The sequence below is a fragment of the Stegostoma tigrinum genome, chromosome 3 (assembly GCF_030684315.1).
Source record: "Stegostoma tigrinum isolate sSteTig4 chromosome 3, sSteTig4.hap1, whole genome shotgun sequence".
Taxonomy (NCBI): domain Eukaryota; kingdom Metazoa; phylum Chordata; class Chondrichthyes; order Orectolobiformes; family Stegostomatidae; genus Stegostoma; species Stegostoma tigrinum.
The window spans coordinates 26,409,124-26,433,540 of NC_081356.1; positions in this window are offsets into that span (position 1 = coordinate 26,409,124).

Below are 24,417 nucleotides of genomic sequence, written 5' to 3' on the forward strand. Positions count from 1 at the left end.
CACACCATCTAACATTAATGGAATGGTAGCCATCGCAAGGCTGTACCTTTCCCACTGACACGGAGGCCAAATGCATGCAGTTGATGAACTCCTTGCTCTATGGGCAGTACCACTACCCTGACCAATCCACAAGCTTCTCATCCTACTCACCTCTGACTAGAGAATAATGGATGGAATCACATCTCCTTATGTATAGGGTACAGTCACTTTGTAGAAGAATAGTGAACAGTGGACTGGGGTTGTTGGATATGTCACCTACTCCAATCTGGAAGAGCCAGGATGTGATTGTGACTGCAACAACTGGTAATGATGTCATTGCCCTGCCATGGAGGTGAAGGAAGGTCCTTTTGAACGAGGTACCACAATCTCATTACTATCTTCTTGGTGAATCTGGTTCATCCCAGGCTTTGATTCTGTGTAAAGTGAATTAAAGAGAAGTTCTGCCTGGAACCCTATGGTGCTTTGCGATTTCCACAGAGCAAATATTTTTACTGACTTCTCAGAGCATCAGTGACCACCACTACTGGTTTCAATGCTGAGGCTTCAGAGTTGTCTGCCTCATGGTTGGCCAATTAGAAAGTCACTCTTGGCTTCACTGTTGACAGTGCAGGCCTGGAATCCATGTTTTACCTCTACGTTGGGTGCCAGATAGCCCTTGTAAAATTCAGCTGCAAATGTCTGCCTGAGCATACAGGAAGGGTCACAGTTTAAAGTTACATCCAAGAGATGGCACTGCAGCACTCTCGCTGTACTGCAGTGGAGTAGTAACCTGAATGTGTCCAAATCCCTCTGGGGCTTGAACCTTCAACATTTAGTCTTGGGACAAGAGTGTGCCCTACTGGCAGTCTGAAATATAAATTAAAAGACTGAGGTAAAGTGACTCTGCAAGATGCTCATAAATTTTGCATAAACTACATAAACCTACATTTCTCCTTTCTGCATCCTTTTGGGGATACGCAACACTTGACTGTTTTACATAGGCTTGTATTCATTGAGTCATCACATTTGTCTTCCAGCATTCATTCCATTTTTGCCTTTAGCTGAGTTTTTAACATGTCAACTTCCACACTACTAATTACTTAATCTCTTATCCCTGGAGCTAAAGAATCATAAATAGTTTTGCAAGCCAAGGATAGGGAAGTATGTTCATTTCCAACTTAGCATGCAGCATTAGCAGGTGTGTGTGTTGCGTTGTTTAAAAAGGATCTTTCAATATTTCAGGGAATCCCCTTTGACTTTCACCTCTTCAATCTGAAAGGAAATGAAGAATCTTTTGGTATCTTGACTGTAATTTTTTTTCTTTATTCATTCATGGAATGAGGGCGTAGCTAGATAGGCAGCATTTATTGCCCATCCCTAATTGCCCAAAGGGTAGTTAAGAGTCAACCACATTGCTGTGGGTCTGGAGCCACAAGTAGGCCAGACCAGGTAAGGAGGGCAGTTTCCTTCCCTAAAGGACATTAGTGAACCAGAAGAGTTTTCCTGACAATTGACAATGGATTCATGGTCATCATTAGATTGTTAATTCCAGATATTTATTGAATTCAAATTCGATCATTTGCCATGGCAGGATTCTAAACCAGGTCCCTCGAACATTACCGGGGTCTCTGGATTCACAGTCCAGTGATAATACCACTAGGCCATGGCCTCTCCTATTTAGTAGTATTGGTCCTACCCAATGAAGTACAACATGTTCTGCTCTGCACAATTAGTTTAGGTGGAATACTTTGCATCATCTGCATCATAATGGTAGAGCCTTCTGGCAGTGGAGAAGGGAGCACTCAAGAGTTGAAGGTGGTTTCATCGAAATGTTTGCTTCAGATTTGAGGTGGACTTCTAAAACATCTCTAAAACAACACCTTAATATAGACAACTGGTGATGAAAAGATTAATTAAAATAAGCATAATATGATTAAATGGAATGGAATAGCATGGGGCTATATACTTTGGACTTCAGAAGAATGAAAAGTGATTGCACTGGAAGATATAAAATTCTGGATGGCCTGCCAGTGTGGATGTGGAACAGTTGCTAGCCCTGGCTGGACAGTCTAGAACAAAGGAACCATAGTCTCAGAACAAGCATGACCTAGCCCTGCTCCAATGCCTGTGGCAATGTTCTTATATCAGTACAAACCTTCAAAGTTCAATTGAATAAGATATAAGTTAATTCATGTGTTTATATAACTAGTTTATGCTTAGCTAGTCACTAGTTAAAAAAATCCAAAGTTCACTCTGGTACACATTCTAGGATTGGTCACATTTAGAGTTCTACTTCAGTTAATGCTTGCTACATTTGATGTGGTTTCCCACACACAGATACCCAGGAATCTATTCAACCACCAAGCTATATCCCACAGTCTTCCTGAAATCCTGCCATTTGGATGTTATTGTTCATTTTGTTATGGGAAAACCATTACTGTGCTCTCATTTTGAAGATTATTTGGCCACCATTAGATTGTGGTTACAGTTAAACTCCATATCTGAGCTGATTGGTGACAATAGACAGACGTCGAACATAATCAATTACCAAATCAAATTGTGTGCACTGCTGTTTACCTTAATGAGCATATCCTACCTTTTGTCACTGTGAACTTTATTCCTAGGAAAAGAATTCCATTAATGCTCCCTTTGGAATGTTCTCTTCAAATAGCTTCTAGGCTTCACATATCCATCTCAGCGGTATTCAGACTTGGACAGTAGTTTGTCATTGTTCCATACTAACACCACATTACCTGTCTCAGTTCGTTTCCACCATGGGAAATCTGACTTAGATTCTACAACCCTCTATGTTGTGTTCTCTCTATTTCATAATCGCTCTCAGGGCATTTGGATCCTTTCAATTTATACATAGCCAGGCCTATGCAAGTTGTGTCTTCTCTGGCCCATTCATGTTTGCTTTTTAAACATTGCTCTGTATCCATGCACATTTCTTTTGTGTTCAAGTTTTTCTGCCTCTCTATTTTCCTTTTATCCTTTTTACTCCTTCTGGAATACCTGATGCTCTTATCTTGTCTCCTTTAATTTCTTTCCTCTCAGAAACTCTATCCTCCAAATCCCAATACTGACCTTAGTTCAATTCTCCTACTCTTCTCCTACTTTCCCGGGTTTGACTTCCTCTTGGATAAGGTTACAGCTTCCCTGTGCCTCTCTTGGCATCCTCCAAAGAACTTGCTGCTTCACATATCACTTCCTCTGAGCTGCACATCCTGCTTGGAAGAATATGTTTAATGAGGTGGTTAACATCTGTCAGGTGAAATGTACCTGATAACCAGACTAGAGATAATGGGAACTGCAGATGCTGGAGAATCCAAGATAATAAAGTGTGAAGCTGGATGAACACAGCAGGCCAAGCAGCATCTCAGGAGCACAAAAGCTAGCTAGCTTTTGTGCTCCTGAGATGCTGCTTGGCCAGCTGTGTTCATCCAGCTTCACACTTTATTATGTTGATAACCAGACTAAGTGCTTTCCCCTAAAGGTTCTTGTGGCGCAGTGACAGTTTCCCAACCTCTGAGCCAGGAGACTTGGGTTCAAATCACTGCATCCCTGGAAATGTTGATTAGGAAAAGGATATGTTTAAAAAAAAGAGCTTCCTTCTAATAATGTCATCTTGTTTTACTAATCCAATCTGCACAATTAGGATCCAATGAGAACCCTTACCATGTTAAAACAAAGATGCTGATGTTGTTTTCCTTAGCTATTAGTCCTCCCACGCTCATGATTCTGACAGTCACGATTTCTTAACTAACATTTTAAAACTGATCTTGGCTTTGTGTAAAAAAAAAAGGATTTTTAAAAATCTATGCTTATATTAAGATTTATACAATCAAAGTAGTTCTGCTAAACCCCAGTGACACAGCTATGTTTGCCAGCTGTAATATTCAGATAAAATTCAAACTGGAATTCTACTACAAACCGACTGAATAATCAAGTACGTCTAATGATCCATTGCTACATCCAGCAGTGAATGTTATATAAAAGATGATTTTCAAATAAAACACAACTTGAACTGCTAAGAGATATGTCATTAAAGAGATATAGCTTGATTTCTAAGTTACTGATTGAAGACATAGAACACTCTTCTGCCCAACATGAAATGATCTTCGAATTAATTTTGTCCCAGTTGGGAGAAATGAATGCTTTCCTCTTGCTATTGAAAGCCCATGACTATTTTAGAACTGATCAGAAGCATTTTTTGATCAGGAGGTCTTAATATTGCACTCTTAAAAATATTACACTGCTAATCATTCATCTGAGTAATTTGTGGATCTCTTTTGTTTCACTGGTTTGTGTAAGAACTATTAAGACAGCTCCATATCTGAGCTGATTGGTGACAATAGACAGGCGTCGAACATAATCAATTACCAAATCAAATTGTGTGCACTGCTGTTTACCTTAATGAACATATCCTACCTTTTGTCACTGTGAACTTTATTCCTAGGAAAAGAATTCCATTAATGCTCCCTTTGGAATGTTCTCTTCAAATAGATATTTACTTTCAATAACTGGAAAGCATTCCATTTGAAATTTGTCCTGTGTAAATGATATTAATTTGTGGCAGGAAAGTGTTTATGTTAAATGGTCACAGCCTTGAGCTCAGAATGTTTTGTGTGGAAACCTGAGAAGTAAGTATTTCAAAAAAACGGAATACCAAAATACAAGGAAAAGTCAGAAAGCTGTCATGAGTTTGTCACCTTTTTCTCCATAAATGAATATCCTCTGGATGACCATAAAATGTGATAAGGAAGGTTACAGCAAGTCATTCCATGTCATCGTCCTTAATTCTAACCAAGAAGACTATCCCAAGAACTTGGAAGACCAAAGAGATGGATTCAAGGATTTATCAGCCAAAGCAGACTGTTGCAGCTGAGACATAAATAAATTAGGAATAAATGAGAAGCTGTGCAAAGCTAAAAAAATTATTTTCTATTTCATTGATGTGTCCAAATGTCGAGCTTCCAAATTCCTCTCAATTCAGAACAATTGCTGTCGAGAAATCTTTCATTATTAAAAGTAACAAAGCTTTTCCCAAGGATTTTGTAAGATTTCAGTAAATACTAGCTGCTACTCGGTCAAAATGAGGATCTTTCTTAATTTTCAAATATTTATTATCCTTAATGTAACTTCCACACATTGATAGAGTGGCTTCTTAAACAGCAACTTCCAAACCCATTGATCACAACCACCGACAAGGACAAAGTGTAAGAGATGCATGGGAAGACCACCACTGAACTGCAGGTTCCCTTTCAAACCACTCACCATCCTAACTAGGAAATAAATTACTGCATTGCTTCCACATTATTCATGAAGGAAAACATTAATGCTGCAGTGAGTCATTCAAGATTAGGTAATTTGAGTGAATCAAGAAAAGCACGATTAAGGGAATGTTCCCCCTCCCCCATAACACCCATGCCCACCCCAACGCCACCAATCCTCACCCCCCCACACCAGGCAAGTGTTCATCTGCCCCTTGCAAGTTACATGCTTTCCTATGGACTCACAAACTCTGACTGGGTTAATACTGGACACAGGAAGCTTGGCGTCACTTCAAGGTCACATCCTGAGGAATCTCAGGAACTCTAAAACACAGCTATCACCATATTTTTCCTCCTTATAATTACATTGTGTTTACAAAATATAAACAAGCCATTTGGCCCAACAAGTTCATTCTGTTGTTTATACTCCACAAGAACTTCCTCCTACCCTCTTCATCTCAACCTGTCAGCAAATTCTGTTCTCCCTGAGGGTTTTACCAAATTATTTCCTTAAATACAATGATTCTACTCAGTTCAAACACTCCTGTGGTAACAAATCCCAGTATCATCTTCCTCTGAGGAGGGAAGTTTCTCCTGAAATCCTGATTGGATTTATTACTGACTATCTTATATTTAATAGTTCCTGGATTTTGGTCTACAACCTCCTGCCCCTCCCCCCACTCTATTGAATCTCTTCATGACTATAAAGGTCTGTGTGAAGTCCCTTCTCCGTGGTTTCTTTGCTAGAAAAGAACATTAGGTTACTTAGTCTTTCCTGATAATTATAATATCTAATAACATGTTGGTATTTGCTGAGTTTGAATCTGGGTGTTTGATGTACAGTGCTGTCATCATTCATCCTTTGTATTTGGAATCTAAAGGCCTGTCTAATATCAGTGATATAGAATAGACCACTGTGGAGGATAAACAAGGACAGACTTACTGAACAAGAGGCAGTTTATTGCATGATAGAAATAGGTACAAGTCACATTGACTAGCCATACATAATGATTTAAGAGTATCAGAAGCCAATGATGACATTTGTGTCCCTGTGGGTCTCACACATAATACGTAAACCACCATGTGACATCATCAGAACCAAAAGAACTGCGGATGCTGTAAATCAGGAACAAAAACAAAGTTGCTGGAAAAGCTCAGCAGGTCAGGCAGCATCTGTGGAGGAGAAAGCAGAGTTAACGTTTCTGGTCCATGGATCCTTCCTCTGAGGAAGGGCCACTGGACACTAAATGTTAACTCTGTTTTATCCTCTACAGATGTGACATCATCAGATTGGGTAGAGCCCAACCCAATTTCAGCATTAACTCTTTCAGAAACATTAACCTATAAACTATCTCTCCCAAAGCTGTTTCAATGTAGTTACTATTTATACATTCATCAGTACAACTGCTTTACATTTACCAATACCCAAGTCCCCCTAACTCATTGACTTCTCAAATGCAGGCAGTCTGGAGGTTTCACATTTCTTCCAGAATACAAATGTTTCTGACGTGGAAGATTACTAGGTTTGTTTTACTTGAGGGCTGTTGATCTTGATTCTGATCTTGACCACATTTGCACTGTGAACCAATGTGCTGCTGGAGAATCACTTTGGGGTGGTAATGGCCTGGTGGCATTATTACGGTACTCTTAATCCAAAGACCAATGTAATGTTCTGAGGACCCAGGTTGCAGACCTGCTTTGGCAGGTGGTGAAATTTGATTTCAATTAAAATTCTGAAATTAAGAGTCTAGAGATGATCATGAATTGATAGTTTTTTTTCCCAAACAATCAGATTCACTGATGTCCTTTCGTGAAATAAACTGCCTTCCTGGCCTGTTCCTTCTTACATGTGACTCTAGACCCATAGCAATGTGGTTGACTCTTAATTGTCCTCTAGGCAATTAGGGTTGGGCCTCGTCCTATTAATTAAAAGAATCTTTTATTTCTTGGATATTCTATATGGAAGATATTATTTCTGTTTAATCTAGTAAGATGGCCATTAACGTATCCAGAGGACCCTTAATTTCCTGAATTCCATTTGCAGAGGATGTTTCCTGCTAAATCAGGTAACTGATTCATTATATCATTCTGGACTGCCTCTAATCTTGTGAAAGTACATCATGGAAGTAAGCCACATTGTTAAATCAAGTAATTTCTTTTTTGCAGTATCCTGGATTTCTCAGCCAGGCAATTAGTTCTTGTTTTAAAGAGGTGTTTTCTTTGAATAGTATCCTTGATGTTCAGACTAGGCAAGTTCTTTCTCTTGCCTGAGTCCTGAATGTATGAATATTAGACTGGCTTTCATGGACTTGTACATATCCCTTCTTCATTTTGTTCAAGCGAAACTCTTAATTGGCTTCAACTTCTCTATCTTTATCATGATAGGACACTCATGATTGCATCTGCATCAAACTTAGACTTGGTTGGTATCCTTTGACAAAAATTCGATTCTGTGAAACTTAAATCATCTAGATCATTGATTTCCCCTCGGACTGCCTCACGTATTTTTTCTAATGAAGGTACTTCATCCAATCTTAATTCTCTTTTAATCTGAAGTGGTCTCTTTATATTGTTAGCATTTGGCTTTTTGCTACCTTGAAATTGTAACTTTTTCCTTCACATTGTCCAAAAATGATTTATTGTTTTTAGAGATTTAACATGATTTTGCCATGGCTGGGTATTGCATGCACCTTTGCAGCTTTGTTGTTCCACAGCAATGACAATACCTTTCAAAATCTGCCTGCTTGGCTTGCTGAAGACAATAGTGTAAATGACAGAGATAATAGGAACTGCAGATGCTGGAGAGTCCGAGATAACAAAGTATAGAGCTGGATGAATATAGCAGGCCAAGCAGCATTTATCAATAATCTTCAAACTTGTAGTCTTGCATTAAAGTACTGCTGTTTTAATTCTGTTGTCTTAATGTCTGAAAACTTTTGCAATCTAACATTTTTTTGTGCGCGAGCTTTTAAATTCAATATTGTATGATGTTCTTCCAATAAAGCTTAAAATTCCATTAATGAGCAAAACTGTATTGTGTTACTTCTTTCAAGCTTTGAATGGTGTTAAATAGCAATATTGTATCTTAGTCTATCTTAGCATGTTTCCTTTTTTTTAACCATGACAATGTTAGTTTTCCACTGAAGGAAGGTTTTTCCGCTTTTTGGAGCCAAGGTGACTGATTGCCATTTCTTCATGAAACAGACCACAGCATATTTCCCCTTGCGCAATCCCTGATATAAACTTCTGCGCCTCTTGCCAAAATCACAGCTGAAATTATGAACTTATAAAAAAAGTCAATGTTTTTCTAAGCTTCTTCTTCTGTTAGACACTTTTCCAAATAGTTCAAAATTTCCCTTTTGTCCCCTTAAATAAACGGGGCAGCACGGTGGCTCAGTGGTTAGCACTGCAGCCTCACAGCACCAGGGACCTAGGTTCAATTCCAGCCTCGGGCGACTGCCTGTGTAGAGTTTGCACATTCTCCCTGTGTCTGCATGGGTTTCCTCCAGGTGCTCCGGTTTCCTCCCACAGTCCAAAGATGTGCAGGCTAGATGGATTGGCCATGCTAAATTGCCCATAGCGTTCAGGGGTGCATGCGTTATAGGGGGATGGGTCTGAGTGGGATGCTTCAAGGGGCGGTGTGGACTTGTTGGACCAAAGGGCCTGTTTCCACACTGTGGGTATTCTCATCTAAAGTTGGGCAATCTTTCAAATGCTGCCACCTTGGTATAAATTCAATTTCTGGCCTTTTCTATATTCACTGAAGCCTCATGGAGCTTATTCAAAATGACAGTGATGCCTGCTTTGAAGAATAAACTCTCCCTTTCCATTGTATCTTTCACAACCTGGTATTTAGCACTGTTTGGCTGGGTTTTATCCCCTTGTTTTTCAGAGAATTCTAAATTTAACTTGTCTTCGCTGAGAAATTCTTCACTTCCAAGTTTGACAAGATTTTACTTGGAAATCACTAATAAATCTCCTGAGAGAGTCCGTTGAGTATGACTTCCTTTGGTAACATGCAATGGCCTACCTTGCCAGAACACATCACCTGAGCCTTTAATAAAGCAGAACACTTTAGAGAGAGTTGGGCACCTTGGAGGATATAATGCTTTATTTCCCCTTCCAATTCCATTATGATTTAGTCCCTTCTCTGCATCTCTGCCTCCCCTTCAACTTTTGATAGTTTGCACTGTTCTTAATGTGCTTTGCATATAATTATTTAATTAGCTACATGAGTGTTTTGTGTTGGTGGCCAGTAGTTTAAAAAAATGCAAAAAGGATGTCACAGTGATTTTGATAGTGGGAAAGCCACTCAGTTGTGCGTGATTGCATTTCTGGGTATATAAAAAATGCAAAGTCAAAAATCACACAACACCAGGTTATGGTCCAACAGATTTATTTGAAGGCACCAGCTTTCGGAACCTTGCTCCTTCTTTAGGTATTAGTCAGTCGGAGTTATTGTCAGACCGTAACCTGGCGTGGTGTGATTTTTGACCTGGTCCACTATTTGTTGTGATTTTAATGGCACTCCAGCCCTATGGTCCTGATCTTTGGGCATCCAGTACAGAGGGGTGTGAGCTAATCAGAGGACCTCCTCATGGGTCTGGTCCTGGGCCTGGCCTGGCTGGCTATAAACTGGTCCAGACTGTGGGCTGTAGAGAGGATCATACTTGCCGTCTGTCTGCTCCCTCTCCAATGGTTATGTTCATTCCTAGATGCCCTTGGAAATGGAGCACTCAGCGTCTATCAATGCTCTTGATGCATTTAGAGAGAGGTATGCACCACAGGGGTTACTGTGCTTCATTTCCCCTTCCAACTCCACTTTGAGTTAGCCCTTTCCTGTTCTCAATACCATCACTTTCCCCCACCCTCACTTCTGATGGTTTGCATTTCCTATAATAGGCTTTGCATGTAAATTTCTAATTGGCTGCACAGGTGAATACTGGTGATGGTTAATAGTTAAAAACAAAAAGAAGGCCATGGTGCTCATGTGCTCCTGAGATGCTGCTTGGCCTGCTGTGTTTGTCCAGCTTCACACTTTATTATCTTAGAAGGCCATGGTGATTTGGTGGTAGGAAGTCTGATCAGTTGTGTGCGATAAAACATCCGGACTTAAAGAAAATACAATAAAGATGAAGCAGATACCAAGGCCCTTGTGGCACAGCAGTAATATCCCCACGTCTGGTGTGTAAAGGCCTAGATTCAAGTCCCTGCTCCAGAGGTCATAGACCCATAGAGATGCACAGCATTGAAACAGACACTTTGGTCCAACTCACCGACGCCAACCAGATATCCGAAATAAATCTAGTTCCTTTTGGCCCATACCCCTCTAAATATTTCCTGTTCATGTACCCATGCAGATGCCTGTTAAATGTTGTAATTGTACCATCCTCCACCACTTCCTCTGGCAGCTCACACCATACAAGCACCATCTTCTGCATGAAAAAGTTGCCCCTTACCTACTTTTTCAATTGTTCCCCACTCACCTTAAACCTATGCTCTCTAGTTTTGCGCCCTCTCCCCCCAACCCCAGGGAAAAGACCTAGTCTATTTATCTTATCCATGTCCCTTGTAATTTATAAATCTCTATAAGGTCACTCTTCAGCCCCCCGACGCTTGAGAGAAAATAGCCCCAGTCTATTCAGTCTCTTTGTACAGCTCAAAGCCTCCAACCCTAGCAATACCCTTGTAAATCGTTTCCGAACGCTTTCAAATTTTACAATATACTTCCTATAGCAGGGAGACCAGAATTGCCCACAGTATTCCCAATGTAATCTCTGTACAAGCTGATTTTGAAAAAATAAAGTAAATCCTGGTGGCGGCATGGCCAAAGGTCTAAGGCTTCGGGTTCCAACCTCTGTGGAGGTGTGGTTTTGAATCACACCGCTGCCAATTATGTTCGCAGCTTATTATTCAAAACATCATCTCTACTTCACCTTTGGGTCCGAAAGAAAAGAAAGCAGACCCTGAAAGGCTTCTCTATTGCAGTGGTCGGATCCTTTACCAGTGAGCCAGGAGACCTGGGTTCAGATCCTGCCTGTTTTAGACATGTGTAGTACTGTCTCTGATCAGGTTAATTAGGAGACATATAAAGCAGATCCAAACTCCACCCCTTCACTTTTGATGGTTTGCAGTTCCCATAATAGGCTTGGCATGTAAACATTCAGTTGAATGTACAGGTGATTAACTGTAAGGGAACAGTAGTTGGAAAAAATGTCAGTGATTTGGTGATGGCAAAAACAGTTGGCTATGTGTAATAACATGTCCAAATGTGAAGGGCAGAAAATGAAGCAGACCCTGAGATCTTGTGACGCAGTGGTAGTGTCTCTACCTCTGAGTCAGGAGACCTAAGTTCAGGTACTACCAACTCCCAGAGATATGTAATAGCATCCCTGTACAAGTGGATTAGTGAAATATCATAAAGTAGACCCAGAAGAGACTGTGATAATGGGAACTGCAGATGCTGGAGAATCCAAGATAACAAAGTGTGAAGCTGGATGAACACAGCAGGCCAAGCAGCATCTCAGGAGCACAAAAGCTGACGTTTCGGGCCTAGACCCTTCATCAGAGAGGGGGATGGGGTGAGGGTTCTGGAATAAATAGGGAGAGGGGGGGGGGGTGGACTGAAGATGGACAGAAAAGAAGATAGGTGGAGAGAAGAGTATAGGTGGGGAGGTGGGGAGGGGATAGATCAGTCCAGGGAAGACGGACAGGTCAAGGAGGTGGGATGAGGTCAGTAGGCAGGAGATTAAGGTGCGGCTTGGGGTGGGAGGAAGGGATGGGTGAGAGGAAGAACAGGTTAGGTAGACAGAGACAGGTTGGACTGGCTTTGGGATGCCGTGGGTGGAGGGGAAGAGCTGAGCTGGTTGTGTGGTGCAGTGGGGGGAGGGGACGAGCTGGGCTGGTTTTGGGATGCGGTGGGGGAAGGGGAGATTTTGAAGCTGGTGAAGCCCACATTGATACCATTGGGCTGCAGGGTTCCCAAGCGGAATATGAGTTGCTGTTCCTGCAACCTTTGGGTGGCATCATTGTGGCACTGCAGGAGGCCCATGACGGCCATGTCATCTCAAGAATGGGAGGGGGAGTGGAAATGGTTTGCGACTGGGAGGTGCAGTTGTTTATTGCGAACCGAGCGGAGGTGCTCTGCAAAGCGGTCTCCAAGCCTCCGCTTGGTTTCCCCAGTGTAGAGGAATCCCTATTTATTCCAGAACCTTCACCCCATCCCCCCCTCTGATGAAGGGTCTAGGCCCGAAACGTCAGCTTTTGTGCTCCTGAGATGCTGCTGGGCCTGCTGTGTTCATCCAGCCTCACATTTTATTATCCCAGAAGAGACTGTCCCGGGCAGGGATTAACCTATATATGTCATGATGCTGGCTCTATTTTGGTGTTCAAGAATAAACAATGTTCAGTTCCAGTCGGGTTTCTTGAGTTATTACACTAGCCCACATTGTTTTCTTCGTGCCTCTTAATAGCTTCTTCTGCTGCTGTCATACTGTTGCTGCTCCCATAATTGTGACTAAGTGTTTACACATTACAGCTGCTGACTGACTGTCCATGTTCAGTAATATATTTGAAGTGGTTAAGCTCTCTTGATTCTGAATTTGTTTTGGTCCGGGTTGAATGGATTCTTCCTACCATTGTTACCTTGATATGCTTCAGCAACAGTGAACCCCTTTGATCCCCATGTCATATTGTGCTCTAGGTGATGAGGCGTAGTGCTGCCACTAATCTTCCTTTCTATGCTGAAGCTAAAGACCTATCTTTGTATCAGTGGTAGAGGATAGACCACTGATGAGCCTTAATAAGAAGACATACTTGTTTGTTGCAAGATAGGTATAAGTTGCATTGATTAGTTAAATATAATTACTTAAGACTTTTAGGAGCTAGAGACAATATGTCTGTTTCCATCATGATCTTGTGCAAGATCACCTGAAGAAGGATTCAGACTCTGAAAGCTTGTATTTTCAAATAAACCTTTTGGGCTATAATCTGGTGTTGTGTGATTTTTGTACTTCTCCACCAGAAGTTGGACGTGGGTCACTATCTTGAGGAACTCTTCTTGAGATGTCCTGGAGCTGAGGTGACCGACATCCAACAGCCACAACCATCTTCCTTTGTGCCAGTCATCATTCCAATCAGCGGTCAATCTTTCTCCTGAATTCCCATTGACTCACGTTTAGCTAGGGCACCTCAATACCATACTTGGTCAAATGTGACTTGATGTTAAGGGAGGACTCTCACACTTCACCTCTGGAATTCAGCTTTTTTGTCCATGTTTGAAACAAGGCTAAAATGAGGTCAGGAGCTGAATGGCCTTGGTAGAACCCAGATGTGGATCACTGAGCAGGTTTACTGCTGAGCAGGTGCTGCTTGATAGCACTGTTGCCGACACCTTCCATCAGTTTATTGATAGACCTTACGTTTACAGTAAACATTCGGCACAACATCGTGGGCCGAAGGGACTGTACTGTGCTGTACTGTTCTATGTTCTGTGTTCTATGACCAAGAGCGGGCTGGTAATTGGCTGGGTTGAATTTGTCCTACTTTTCTTGTACAGGACATATCTAGGCAATTTTCAACATTGTTGTGTAGATACCAGTGTCGTGGCTATACTGGAACAGCTTGGTTAGGGTTGTGACATGTTCTGGAGTACAAGTCTTCAGTCATATTGCCAGAACATTGTCAGAATCCATTGCCTTTACAGTAGTCGGTGTCTTCAGTCATTTTGATACCATATGGAGTGAATTGAATTGGCTGCAAATTGGTATCTGTGATGCTGGGGAGCTTAAAGGATGCTAAAATGAATCATCCACTTAGCACTTAGATTAGATTAGATTCCCTACAGTGTGGAAACAGGCCATTCAGCTCAACAAGTCCACGCCGCCCCTCGAAGCATCCCACCCAGGCCCATTCACCTATAATCCACACACCCCTGAACACTACAGGCAATTTAGCACGGCCAACCCCCCTGGCCTGCACATCTTTGGACTGTGGGAGGAAACTGGAGCACCCGGAGGAAACCCACGCAGACACGGGGAGAATGTGCAAACTCCACACAGACAGTCGCCCAAGGCTGGAATCGAGCCCGGTCCCTGGTGCTGTGAGGCTGCAGTGCTAACCACTGAGCCACCGTGCCGCCCTTGTGGCTGAAAACTGTTGCAAATGCTTCAGCCTTATCTTTTGCATAGATGTGCTGGGCTCTCCCATCATTGAGATGGGGATATTTGTGGAACTTCCTCCACCGATATGTTGTTTAATTGTCCACCATCATTCATGACTGACGTGGAAGGACTGCAGACATCTGATCAATTTGTGGTAGAACCATTTAGTCCTGTCTATCATCATGTTGCTTATGGTGTTTGTTGCAATTTCACAAGATTGATGACTAATTTTGATTTCTATTTGGGACCGCTCCTAGTATTATCTCCTGCACTCTTTATTGTACCAGGGTTGTTCCTCTGGCTTGATGGTAATGATAAAGTCAATGATAGATCAGGCATGGCGTTGCAAGTTTTGCGATAGTACAATTCTGCTGCTGCTGATAGCCATAGCATCTCGTGGTTGCCAAGCCTAGTGTTGTTCGATCTGCTTGACATCTATTCCATTTAGCACTGTCACAGTGCCACACAACATGATGCAAGATATCCTCAATGCGAAGACAGAACTTTACCTCCACAAAGACAACACAGTAGTTACTGTTATCAAATGCTCACGGACTGATTATTCTGCAGTTGGCAGATTGTTGTGGATGAAGTCAAGTAGCTTTTCGCTCTTGTTGATTCTGTCACCACGTGCTGCAGGCCCAGTGTAGCTGTGTCAACAGGGCTGTGCATGCTGTTGTCATTTCCAGTGTCTGAGTCACTGCCAGGTTGCCTGTCCAGTTTCATTCCTTTTGTGAGATTTTTTAGCAATTGATGGAAAGGAATGACATGCTCAGCCATTTGAGAGAATAATTAACAGTTTGTTGCGCATCTGGAGTCACATGTAGCCGGATGAGGTGAAGATGAGAGATTTAATTCCCTAACAGATAATAGTTAACAGATGGGGTCACACCACAATTGTTTAAAGGTCATTATTACATGTTTACGTCCACAATATACCAAGCTGAGATCTAAAGCCAGGCCTCAGAACATTGTCTGAGTGTGGATGACTAGTTTATTAGCAGCACTATACTGCCATTGCTGCAATCCACCAGGTTTTGGTTTACTTTAACCCAATTTATCACAAGGATTTTTAAGTACTTATGCAAATAGTGCACCTATTCTCTATGCTGTTATAACCCATGCAGGGATCAAAATCCATACTGGAAAGCACTAAGGAGTAGGAAAAATAGTAATTTGAGAATGCACCTTTAAGTGGTAATGGCTTTTACTTGTTAAGTCAATTGGATATGTGTCTGAAAGATAAGGAATGTCACTTTTTGAAATTATAGGAAAAAAATGTCGTAGTAGGAACTTCAGTCACTCTTAATTATAATTCATTCAAAATGCAAAGTGGGACCTCTCAAAAAATCAAATACAGCAAACTTGACGGGAAAATAAAGCCACTTGCCAATTAAGTGACCTGTGCTCAAAATTTGTTTTTGGTCTGTTTAGCAGTTCACCACAGGTGCCAACTTCCTCATTGGAATACTTGTACAATAACATGGCACAACAATTCCACCTAGAATAAGCAGGTTTCACTTGCAGCAATTTCAGGGTCGCCTGTTTTTACTGATCCTCCCTGGAGATTGCTTTTGAAGTTTATTTGTTCCACTGACCACCAATGAAGTATGAGGGTTGAAGATCAAATTTGTTTTGTGGAATGTATACTCAATCCATATTCATATCAAGCATAGCAGGTGTCAATCACAGTTCAGTGAGCTTCACTTTCCAACCCTTTGTTAGTTTGCGCACTTCAATTCCATTCCTGAGACAAAAGCATAAAAATCACGTTGACCCTTAACTGTGGTACTCAGGGAGTGCTGCAGTGTCAGACATACTGCCTCTGAGATGGGATATTAAAGCAAAACCCTGAATGCTTGCTCAGGTGGATCTGAAAAATCCAGCATCGTTATTTAATAAAAAGCATTCCGAAGAAAGGTCCCAACCTGAAATGTCAACTTTTCCGCTCCTTTGATGCTGTGTTCCTCCAGCTCCACACTGTGTTGTCTCTGACTCCAGCATCTGCAGTTCCTGCTATCTCTGAGGGAGTTCTCCCTGGTGTTCTGGACAATATACATCTTTTAAATAAATTGTTAAAGAACAGATTACCTAGTAATTATTGTATTGTTGTTTTGGTACCCTACTGTGCAAACTGGTTGCTGTATTTCTGACATTACAACAAAATTCATTGGCTGCAAAGTGATTTGTGATGTCCTAAGGTCATGGAAGTTGCAAATGAAATGCAAGCACAGACATTCAAGCATTTTGCTGATTTGCAGCAGTAACCACATTGTAATTAATTCATCTATTTCTATGTCATCTGGTCAATTTGATACTGTGGATGAAATTGCAGCCACTCACATCTGTACGCTTTCAAGAATGTTTCTAGTTGTGGCATTATATTGATTACACCTTAACAGTGCAAAGTATGTTCTCTGCTCATGTTATAATAACTAACTCAGCATGATAATAACAGTGGCACATTAGTGTAAGATTTTATTTCACACTCCAAATTACAGTTTGGAGTGAAGGTTCATCCAAACCTGTTTCATGTGGAGATCACATGCAGGAAAGGAAGCAAACTTGCATGTGTCACATGATATTGCTGCGAGCTCCACTTCTGAGAGCAGTACAGTACTAACAGGTGCTGACTCTGACTAGAGGCAGAGTGGGGTGTCGTAAACTATCATGTTACAATGGGGGAAGGAAAAGTTGAGAAGACTTATGGGTGTGGGCATGAAATAGAGAGGTGTTGCAGGACTCTATTCAGTGAAGAAAGGTAGATGAAGAAGAATTCCCTGCTGTTTATGTCTGGATAAGATCACTGACACTCAGCCAGATCCTTTCAAATTATGCATTGGGCAGTTCACTTTCAATTCTATTAGAAAGGATAGAGTGCAGAAACAAGCAATTCAGCCCAATAATTATTGCGCTGCTTGAGAATCCTTTCATCTTTCCTCAGGGAAGCATTGTATCCGCCATTCCCTTCGCTTTCATTCTTTTTCAACGTTCCTACATGTATCCATTCTATTCACTCAGGGTAACCAACTCAGGAAATAAAATCGGGACAGTTGACTATTGATGGGAGGGGAAAGGGAAGCAGGTGGGCTGCAAGGGGCTGAGTGGGAAGCAGGGAGGGAGAGGGTTAGGTCATTTCGAGTCATAGAGATATACAGCGTGGAAACAGACCCTTTGGTCCAACTCGTGCATGCCAACCAGATATCCTATATAAATCCAGTCCCATTTGCCAGCATTTGGTCCATGTCCCTCCAAACCCTTCCAATTCATATATCTATCCAGATGCCTTTTAAATACTGTAATCGTACTAGCCTCTACCACTTCCTCTGGTAGCTCATTCTATACATGTACCACCCTCTGTGTGAAAATGTTGCCCCTTAGGTCCCCTTTAAATCTTTCCCCCCTCACCTTAAACCTGTAGTTTTGGATTTGCCCACCCTGGGGAAAAGACCTTGGCTTTTCACCCTATGCATACCTCTCATGATATTGTAAACCTCTCAGCCTCCAATGATCCAGGAAAAAAAGGCCCAGCTTATTCAGCTCTCCCTATAGCTCAAACCCTCCAACCCTGGTGACATAATTGTACATATTTTCTGAACCCTTTCTAGTTTCACAATATCCTTCCTGTGGGTGGGAGACAGTATTCTATCGCAGTATTCCAAAAGTGGCCAAACCAATGTCCTGTACACGCACAACATGACCTCCCAACTCCAAGCTCAATGCACTGACCAATAAAGACAAGTGTACCAAATGCCTTGATAACAAAGTGTGGAGCTGGATGAACACAGCAGGCCAAGCAGCATCTCAGGAGCACAAAAGCTGACGTTTCGGGCCTAGAACCTTCATCAGAGAAAATCATCTCTGATGAAAGGTCTAGGCCCGAAACGTCAGCTTTTGTGCTCCTGAGATGCTGCTTGGCCTGCTGTGTTCATCCAGCTCCACACTTTGTTATCTTGGATTCTCCAGCATCTGCAGTTCCCATTATCACTGTACCAAATGCCTTCTTCATTATGCTTGTGAGACCAGCAACCGAAGAGGATAAACTGGCTTGTCTGGAGAGCAGATGAATGAGGATTAGGACCGGGGGCGGGTCTGGAACAAGTGACGGGGAATAGCCCAGACACCTGCCCACGATGCTCTAAGGTCCTGATTGAGCCTCAGGATTACGCTTTTCAAGCAAGCATTAAGTGTGGCATTCTTTCTCACTCACCCAACTCAGGATGTTGCCCTGTACCCAGAATCCACATGGCCTTAAGTGCTCTCCCAAGTAACAATTCCAATGAAGGATTTTCAGCTCTCCTTCAGTTCTCCTGCCCCATGATTCTTGCTCCTTCTTGGCTGCAGTCCAGCTCCAGGCACAGCATGTACATTGTTTTCCCCAGCGATACGTGAAACAGAAGACTATCATAAATATGTGATAAAAGGTGTCCTGGGAGGAAACAGAATCACAAAATTCAGAATCACAGAAGGAAGCTATGTAACGCTTGACAATTAGCTAAATGACAGGACAACCCTGTGAAATATGGACCGGTTGTAGTTGACTTGTTCACTTCAATTACTCCCTGTCGCAGTGAGTTCCACAATCTCACCACTAGCAGGGTAAATGCATTTCTTCCAAATTCCCTATCTGAAATCTTGATTACTATTTTATGCCAATAGTCTCCAGTTTTGCTCTTCTCCACACGTGGAAACATATTCCCAGCCACCTCTTCCAATGTACTGTTAAGGACCTGACTGCCATCTGAATAGTAGAGAACCTTATGCCTGACCCTTGCCTTCATTACGCCTCTACAATCTTATCACAGAACACAGGTGCCCTGACAATGGCTGGTCTTAGAAAATATGGGGGACAAACGTTATCCTTTACATACACCACGTATGAAAAGGCAATTCTGTGTTATGGCTTGGAAGCATACCTGAAATACACATCAGGTTGGTGATATAACGTACCCACTCAAACCACATGATGCCTTTGAGGAGAGATCACACAACATAATTGTATATTCCATTGAATTTTAGGGCTCAGGAGTGATTTATTTAAAGCTTTAAGGATTACGAACCAGGGTAAATAGCAAGAATTTTAGGACATGGTAACATACAAGAGCTAAGTTTTCCCAGGAGAAGTTTGGAAACACTTCCACTGCCAAGTGGTAGTAGATTTGTAGAACCACAACCAACAATAGCATCCAGTAATTAATTTGCTTATTTAAATTTGAGAATGACAGATTTCTTTGAAGTGAGGATTTAGGTGAGGTTATGAGGTGATATGGAATTATGACGTAGATGATCCATAATCTCATTCAAGGATAGAACAGGTTGGAGGGGTCAACTCGTTCCCCTCACATTTCGAAGTTCCTACAAGAATTGGAAATCCAAGCAGTTGTCCAATAAAATATAAATAAGGCCCTTTGACTTTACAGTTCTGTAGTCAATTGACCCCAACCACTATCCAAAATGAGCCCTGCTCCCCAAAGTGGCCATTTGATTGATGGGGTATGTGGAAATGACTCTTGAAACAGAACAGTATTTGAAGGTGTTGAATTTGAAGGTTAATTTCTCTTTAGTTGCAGTGAAAATCTAACATGGCTCCAACTGGATTGGGAAACACTTGCTGATTTAAGATTATTTCCATTTTTTTAATTTCACTGTTCATTGAAACTGCTTGAGGAACATTTGTAATTTTGTAAACAGCTGGATGAAACAGCAGACAATGTGAAAAATATATATTTTCTTCCCTGGGTCACTTTACAAGACCAATTGAATTTCAAGGAAAAGCCAATATCTGCAACTTGATGTCTCGAAACTAACAGCATCACCCAAATTCTGTGGGATCTATTGATAAAAGATAAGCAGATAAGTGCTCTGAAATGAGAAAGTATTAAAGAATGAACTCAACCATTGACGATTGAAGGAGCTTGCTGAAAATATGAACCTTCCCTTCAGAATACATCTCTCATCATATATTCAATATTTGAGAATGCAGCAGTGAATTATATCTTGTTAACAGATCAAATTCAGTGGGAATTTGAAAATAGTTCGCTATAGAAAGCATACAAGGTAAGCATCAATTTTTGCTCCCTGGGCAACATTAACAGTTTGACATGAAACACAACTGTGGTCCTGGGAATACAGGAATAAAATAAGGCATTTCCACCCCTCAGACCTGGTCCATTAGATCACTGTCGATATACATCTTAACTCCATTTGCTCACCTTAAACCCACAATACCTTAGCCAACAAAATTCTAACAACTTCTGCTTTGAAATATTCAGTTGAGCCATTTTTGAGGCGAAAGCTCCAGATTTCCACTATCTTTTTTGTGAAGAAATGTTTTCCACCACCAGTCCTGAACAACCTCTCTCTAATTTTAAGGTTATGGCCCCTTATCCTGGACTCCTTCAACAGAGGAAATTGTTTCTCTGTATCTAACCTATCAACTTATTTAATCATCTTAACTACCTCAATTAAATCCACCCCTAATCTTCAATAATTGAGGGAATATAAGGCTCATGTGTTTTTAGCCCCTGTATTATTCTGGTGAATCTGTGCTGCATCTTCTTTGAGGCTAGGCCACCTTGGTGAATCAAGACAGTCTACTGCAATGAAACATCAGAAAGTGCCATTTTTAAAAAGTGATTGTTGCTTCTGGAATGGCAGATGTTTCTACACAGTCCCCTCCAGGGCACCTCAGCTCATGGATCTTGGAATATCCACCACTGTTCTCATTTGGTTAGTCTGATCCAAGTCCATTGCAAGAAGGGTGATTTATGAATGTTGTTACTTCTAACAGTAATTACTGCAATTCCATCAATATATACTAATGTCAGTTACAGCCTGGTCCAGGTAGTTAATGAATGCATGAACAATACACAAATTGCTCAAAAAATCCAGCTTTTGCAAGGACAGTACCAGCATCAAGATGACTGCTATCTCTGATCTTGGGCTCTATCCTTCATATTAGACTGCCCCTCAAAGTAATCAGAAGGTAGATTTGCACTGATGACTATTTATTCCTCAGTGATTTTAAAAGGTAGTCACAGTATTTGACATGATGAAAGTTCTTGACAGATTACACCAAGTATAAATTATTATTTCATATACAATTTAATTGTTTTTACATGTTCATTAGTAGCTGAAGAGTAATTTCCTGAAAAATAAGAGTATAGGTTGGGTTTGGGTTCTCACTATTAATGAAAACATGTCCTGATATGAATTTAATTCTGAATGGATAAGTTTCCCATACAAAACCATAAGTAACTTAACATGGAAAAAGCGATAAATGTCAAATTAAATCCTTGGAAGTTTAGAACTTGACACCAGAACTGACCACATGGACATAGCTCACTGTTTTGAAAACAGTGGGGGTGGAAACAATATTGGCAGAAGGGATAAATCTATTCCACCTGCAGCCTAACATAAACTAAAATTGATTTGTTTCATGTATCATTTTTATGTTTACGTTTTAGTTTCATGTTTATATTTCATTAGCTTCTCATTTTGAAATTCTCATTTTATTTCTCGTAGTTCATTGCCCACTGTGATCTGCTCTTCATTCAGTTGAGAGCTTTGTTTCAACTTATAGTCTACCTCTAAATATCGCCAATGCTTATTTTAGGATTACCGAGGTAGAAGTTATTATATTTCCTGCCTCTTCCCCTCCCTTAGAACAGATAATCTTCCCTGAACAACAATGCTTTACATAGTGCCTCCATTGGGAATAATTCAAAGCCTTTTAATTGAAGCTTCCATACTGACTCAGTAATTCATTGAATTTAAATCAGAATTAAACTGTAAAGTAGATGCACACTTAAACTATAGGCTGCCAACTGTCTAATATCCCTGCATCTAGAGTTAGGAGACAATTAAATAGACCTATAGAGATAGCAAGGTGTAGAGCTGGATGAACACAGCAGGCCAAGCAGCATTAGAGGAGCAGGAAGGCTGACGTTTTGGGTCTGGATGCGTCTTCAGAATTAGGGGAGGGGATTTCTGAAGAAGGGTCCAGACCTGAAACGTTAGCTTTCCTGCTCCTCTGATGCTGCTTGGCCTGCTGTGTTTATCTAGCTCTGCACCTGTTATCCCAGATTCTCCAGCATCAGCAGTTGATACGATCTCTAAATAGACTTGTGCTTGTGGTCAGATGCTGTCATTCCAAAAAGTGATCTTCAGCACAGTTTTATCAGAAAAAAAGCTGTGGTTCAGTAGCTGTGGTTCATTCTAGAGACTTGAACATAAATGTGGAGGTTCTCCTGTTATTAGTGATGGAATTATTTATCAAATTGTCCCCAGTAACTTGTTCGATTATCTACCATGATACATTACTACATGTAGCAGAACTACAGAGCTTAGATATTGTTCATTGGTTGTGCTTACAGCTTGTCATGTAAGTGGTCCTGTATTTTAGTTTTACCAGCTTGACACCTCATTTTTGGGTATGCTAATACTCCTGACATATCCTCTGCACTCTTCTCTGAACAAGGGTTGATCCCCCAGTTGGTAATGCTAAATTGGGGGTATGTAGGACTATAAGGTTTCAGATGGTCTTTGAAGACAATTCTGCTGCTACTAAAGGCCGACAATGCATCATGGATACCAAATTTTGGATTATTAGATCTTTTCAAAGCCTGTCTCATTTTGTTATTGTAAGCTGTTCCTCAGTGTGAAGATTGGACTTTGTCTCCTGAAGGCCTGTGTGGAGGTCATTCTATCCAATACTGTCAAGGACAGATGCATCTGCAGGAGGCAGGTTGGTGAAGATGAGGTCAAGTTTGTTGTTTCTTCTCGTTGGTTTTCTTGCTACCTGCTCTAGACCAGACAATTTATCTTAGAACTTCAAAAGCCAGTCAATAGTGGTGCTGAGAAGCCACTCTTGGTGATGGACATTGAAATCCCTATCCAGGATACATCCCGCACCCCTGCATTCAATGCTTCCTTCAAGTGATTTTTAACATGAAGAGAGACTGACTCATCAGCCAAGGGGAGGGATGTGGGTTGGTACTTGGTAATTAGTAGATGGAGTTTTCCTTGCCTATGTTGAGCCCAATGCCATGAAATTTCACAGGGTCCAGAGTCAATGCTGATAACTCTGTCCTGAATCAGTTTAACATTTCAGTGGTGGATGGGTAAGCAATTGCTGTCATGTGACTCTGATTTCCATGGGTTAATTCAGCTCATGCATGCCCAAAAACAACTTTATTATTAAAATCTTTATTATTAAGCAGTCAAAATCACTGACCATGCTGCCACATAAGCCCATGAAAAAATAAATCCCCTTTGTCACAGGCAAAAGATCAGCATTACAGCATGAAAATGTTTCAGTGCATTAGTTAATGTCTTCTCTTCTGATTCAATAAGTTGTGCAACCAAGACTTCAGCATGTAATCTAAGCTGGCTCATGATCTGAAGGAGAGCCGAGATTCTGATGTCATTGTCAACTTTCCACTCCCCACCACAAAGACAATATTCCTTGCTCATCATCACATTGCTATCAGTGAGATCTTGCTGTGCACAATTTGGCTGATGTGTTTGTAATATTACAACACTAGCTATCCTTCTATAGTACTTCTTTGGCTGTAAAAAGCATTGAAATGTTCTGAAGGTGTAAAAGGCACTTATAAATGCAGAATCTATGAATAGGAAAGGTTTTGGGGGATATTGGCCAAAATCAGGCAAATGGGACAAGTTTAGTTTGGGAAACCTGGTCGGAAAGGATAAGTGGGACCGAGGGCCTGTTTTCATGCCGAATGACTCTATGTTGTCAAATGCAAGTTCCCCAGCCTGGATTTTTGCTAAGTTTTGATGATTCTAGACCCCTTAAAAATGGGGGATGGGACATAGCTCTAGGACTCCCAGCCCATTCCCATTTCCTTAAATTTTTTCCCACCAGGAAAAGGAGGTGGACATTGAACCCATAGGCAGCACTCCTGGCCTTGCCAGTGAGTGATTGGTCAGTTTAAAAATCCACACAACTCCTAGAAGGTCAATGGAGTCAGGACTTTTCAGTG